Genomic DNA, 5,328 nt, shown 5'->3' with positions numbered 1-5,328 from the left:
GTCATCGGTTCTGCAAGCCCACGGCAACCCTTGTCGCTGTACACCTCAACCAAATATAATGTCGTCTCCTGATTATAACTGCAACTTAAACAAAAGTTCAACTGGTTTCCTCCCACGATCCCACTTCTCATTCTGTGTTATCCCTAGGGTGGACACGGCCCCCTGAGGAGACCCCTGCCCTAGAGCAAAGCTGAGGTGACCCTCCTAATCTGAGGCTAAGGGTTTGGATAAGAAAGTAGCCGGTGAAGAAGTCCAGCATCAGTGGTGAGTGAAAGGAGAAGGAACGATTCTGGGCAACCAAAGGCAGCATTGAGAACAGGGCCAGACAAAAGTGGGAGGGCTTGAAGGCTGCCCAGCAGCAGGTCTGGGCCATCCCAAGCAGGCCTCTGTCCTAGCAGGGGCTGTCAGCTACCACAGCCCAATTCTCTAGATCCTGCGCTCTGGGAGTCCAGGTCTCAGAAGCCTCCTTTGTAAATGCTGAATACCAGAGTAAATGAAAACACTCTGCAGTACAGCTATCCCTTAAGGTTTGTTTTCCAAGATGGAAAATAAAGGCATTTTAGCCCTTCTTGGATAAAAATAACTTGCCGCTGATTTTGAAATCCTTCATTTGTCTCCCACAGACCAGCCCCAAACAATGGCACTTTGTGTGAGTGCTTGCTGCACAGGCCAGCAGGGCCCACTTCCCTCAGCCAGCCAACAGGAGGAGACAAGAGGAGAGCTTGGAGCTCGTAGTGGGAGAGGACTTGGGCAGGCCTAACATTGCTGTTGGACGTCATTCAGAAGTCCCCACTCAGCAGGGGGAGCCCAGGGAGGAAAGCAAACAGAGCAAGGAGTAGTGGAAAATGCTGAGTCCTGGAGCTGGCCGGAATAGCATTCGCCTTTCCGTGCATGGAGCCAGCCCTCTGCCCACCTGCAGCTGTGACAGTGGGCAGGGCCACAGTGGCAGGGAGGCCTTGGCACCCAGGGCCCTGGCCAAGGACTGGGAGGGTAGGGAACAGACACGTCTCTTTCTTCAGAAAGCTCTGCAGACTGGCCCAGGATGCTCTAAATGGGATCTTTGCTGGCCAGAGGAATCCAGGTTGGTTCCTAAAGAAGGGAGAGGATTTTACTGAGCTGTAGCTTCCGGTTTATGAATTCTCCCACTTACGTAGCACTTCCTATATCAAGCACAAATGGGTATGAATTAACAATCACCATAACAACCTGTGAGGTTGGAATTATTGTTCCCATTTCACAGATGAAGAAATTGAGGCTCACAGGGAACAACTTGCCCAAGGTTACATAGCTCAAAGTCACAGGGCCAGGTGTTAAAAACGTTCACTTTTCCCTTTAAATTTCTTCTCCAGGAATATAAGTGATGAGAGACAGAGAGGAACTAAAGATAGAGAATAAAGAAAGTTGATGAGGAAGGAGGAAGTATCAGAAAGTTCTTGACTAATAGGAAGATATAAAAAAAGAAGAAGAAAAAGAAGAAAGGCAGAAAATTACTAGTCCAGGACATGGGATGTGAGACTAAGATACAAGATGGCAAGAAATGCTGAGTTGGAAATGGAATCTGTAACAATCCTGCTCAAGCAGACCCAGCCTGTTTCCTGTGTCTCCAAGTGGATTCTGGGGCTACTATTCAGAGTCCCTCAATAAGCGGGGCTCAGAAACCATCAGGAAGCTGAGGAGCAGGCAGGTGGAGCAGAGAAATGACCTTCTCTTTCCCTTCCAATTACAGCTGGGGTGGAAGCAGGTGCCCAGGACTCTAGGGAAAGATTAGCTCCCTGATGAGAAAAGACAGTCATACAGGGAGAGCTGTCACATCCACTTGTAAACTTACTTTGTCCCAGAGGAAGGAAGGATTGGAAGAACCAAAGGAAGGGGGAAGAAAAGGAAGAGATAGACCTATTTCTTGCTCCCCTTTGGAGGTGATAAGCCTTTGAGCCTCATCTGATAGTACAACTGGCCTTGAGTCACCAGTAGCAATGTGAGCTCAGACAAGTCACCTAAACCCTCTTACCTTAAACTCTTTATCTTTACAATGAGGGAACTGGATTTTATCTCTCTAAGCTTCTCTCTAGTTCTGAAATCTGAGCTCTTGTGAAGTTGGGACCAAGAAGGATTATGATGGTCATGTTGCCAGAACACCCAAAGTCCTGGTCCTAGTTCAGGGACCCACCAGACTGAGCACCTTTCTGACCTGTTCACAGCTCACTCTCTCAGAAAACACCCCTCAAAACCAATGGAACCCTTCTCCAGGTAGTCTCCCTGCCTTTCTGTTCCCTCTTATTCCGTTCTGTTTAACAGCCAGAATGATTTTGCTAAGCACATGTCAGACCATGTGACGTCACCCACTGGAAGGTCCTCAGGGCTCCACCTTCTCTTCTCAGACATTACCCACAAGTCTGAGTCATTCTCCTCTCTTAGCCCCAGAGCACTGTTCCTTTTCACCCTGTGCTCTGCCTCCACAACCAACTTACCATTTCTCCATTCAAGTCCTGTTCATGTCTAGGGCTCAAACTGAGCTTCTTTCACTCGCCACTTAGCTAACTGCTACTCACCTTGGAGACAGACAGTCTTCCAGCTTAGGCATTCCTCTGGGAGCAGAACCATACTATTATTACAGTGAAGAGTAATTTTCCCTTGTCTATATCTTAGTTACTAAAAGCAGAGTCAAGGGAAAAGTGCTTATCTTTTCCCTTATGGTGTCCTTAGTTCTGGGTCCAGTGTCCACGAGCAATCCAAAATTGGTCTGAGAGGCAGATTAAGCAAGAGAGGATAGCCAAGTCCATCTCTTGGATGGACTTGCCCATTCCCGGAGATCCATATGCATTATGACCAGTTACGAATACTACCCGCCTCCCAAAACTTTTTGGCAGTTCTTAGTTCCATCTCCCCTCACATTTGGAATATGCTTGCCTCAAAAAGGCAATCCTGGATGAAAGCCAGTAGTCCTCACCAATTTTCCAGCCCCGGGAAGATGGATGGTAACTCTTTGAGTCACTATTTCCAGGCACATCTATGGGGAGATATGTTTTTAAAGAGCATAGGAAGATTCATGGTTGAAATTTCAAGATTTGCCTGAAGGATGGTCAAAAAGAGCTGGCTGCTGCCATGGCCAGTGGTGCAAGTTAACAACCTGGGGTGGACAGGGAGGAGGTCACAGCTATCTCTTGACCCTCAGTAATTCCCCCAAGTGGCTGCTGAGAACCATCTTGCTCCTCAACATCACAGCCACGCAATGAACAGACTGACCGGGCTTCAAAGCTCTGTAAACACGCTGTGGCTGAAAGAGCGCTAGAGCCTGAATGGCAGGAGTGAGAGATTAGAGACAAGACTGTCAGCCCCAAAGGGCCTTGAGGGTTGCATTGTATGTCATGAGACCCGGCCACTGTTGATTTTCTAGTGTTGCTATGGGCAGATGATCATCACTATCTCGACTCTGGGCGTCAGCACATGGAGATACACCAGGCAACTGGATGAGAGCAGCTTTCCCAGCTTAGAAATATTTTCCCAGGAAAATGGAAAAAGGGACTGGAACATTAAGTGAAACAGGAAATGAAACTGACCAATAGGCAGAGAGTCCAAAGCCAGCTCACTCCCTAATTTGCAGTTTTAAATTCTCAATAATATTTTTCTTAACTTGGGGCCTTTTCAAATTTTCACCAGCTGATCAGCACTGGCTGTTATCAGATGCCATAAATCTCTCTGCCTCTTTGCAAGAGGTGATGGGAAAGTACCTTTCTCTGTTCTGTTATTGTTCTTAGGTCATGATTCTCATAGCAGGGAAGGATCCCAATGTCCCATAAAATGGCCTGGACCAGGTCCTGGGGCAGCTTCTCTGAAAGCCAAGTGCCTCTATATCTGAACTAGAGAACGTTCTCTGTATGACTGCAACTGCACCACAAAACCTTCCCAAGAGCAACCATGGGGGAGAATCAGAGGTTAGAAGCATCCTGAAAGTGGGGAAGCTTCTTTCCTGAAAAAAAAAGACTGTCCTTGTCCCATATTTGGTGTATGAATTGTACCTCCTGTAACCAGTGCCATGAGCCGGCATCATCAGAAAGAATTTTCATAGTTCTTGGGAGGCAACATGGAGTAATGGAAACAAGGGCTCCGTCAGATGGTTCTGATGAACCTCATGATCCCTTGTACTCATTTCCACTGTAGGTTCTGGAATAAAATGAATGTCATGCCAAGGAAACACGGAATGTAGACATAGCTCAATAGGGGTCACAGACTCCAATTCTACAGGGACCAGGCAGGACTGTGAATGTATAGGGCTGATCTATCGGGCCAAACAGGAGGTGCACCCTCACCTGGCGGAGGTGGCTTCCACTCAGTGTCCATGGGTGTATGCTGCACGTCACTATGGTGAGCCCTAAAACTAGGAAGGCTCACAACTTGAAATGGGTGGCATAGGCCAGCCCCGGCCAGTACCTGTGAACCACTGGTCATCACAGCCTGCCTCATTTTGCCCAAAGCACAAAACACAACCTTCCTCCAATTTAGATTTAAAAAGTTACACTTCGACATACACTGTGCAATATTCAGCCATAGGAAAAGCTAAAGTTTCACCACTGGCCATGAAATAGAAAGAGCTGGAGGGGATTAACCAGGAAGATGGATTTCACATATATGAGTAACATAAGGAAACAAAGCAAATGGACGAACAAAGCAAAATAAAAATAAACGAGCAGGTAATCTTTGCATGAGTTACCGGAGTAACTGAGGTAAAAAAAAGTGAAAGGAGTACCCGGGTGGGGTGGTGGAGGGTATTTTGTTTGTTCTTTTTCTTGTTTTATGTATTAATTCTCAAAGATTATGCGGCCCTCCCTGGTGGTGCAGCGGGTTAAAGCACTGCACTGAGAAACTAAAAGCCACTTCCGCATGAGTTCGATTCCCGCCGGCCCTGGAGGTGACTACATGGCGCGGCAGATCTCTCCTGACCCACCCGCTGCTCCCCTCAGCAGTGTACTTTGATCATCTGCCTGTTATGCGGCCCTCCCTGGTGGTGCAGCGGGTTAAAGCACTGCACTGAGAAACTAAAAGCCACTTCCGCATGAGTTCGATTCCCGCCGGCCCCGGAGGTGACTACATGGCGCGGCAGATCTCTCCTGACCCACCCGCTGCTCCCCTCAGCAGTGTACTTTGATCATCTGCCTGTTCTGCTCCCCATTTTGTCTCTGGTGAAGCCTCTCACCGCCTCTGAGCCTCTGGCCTGTACCCCAGTTCTGTATGTACAAATAAATAAATCGTAAAAAAAAATTAAATTAAATTAAAAAAAGATTATGCATACAATAACTGAGGTATAGGCCAGAGGTACGGTTGGGGGGGGGG

The sequence above is a fragment of the Condylura cristata genome, unplaced genomic scaffold (genome assembly GCF_000260355.1).
Source record: "Condylura cristata isolate star-nosed mole 26May11 unplaced genomic scaffold, ConCri1.0 scaffold00025, whole genome shotgun sequence".
Taxonomy (NCBI): domain Eukaryota; kingdom Metazoa; phylum Chordata; class Mammalia; order Eulipotyphla; family Talpidae; genus Condylura; species Condylura cristata.
This window is presented reverse-complemented; position numbering follows the sequence as displayed.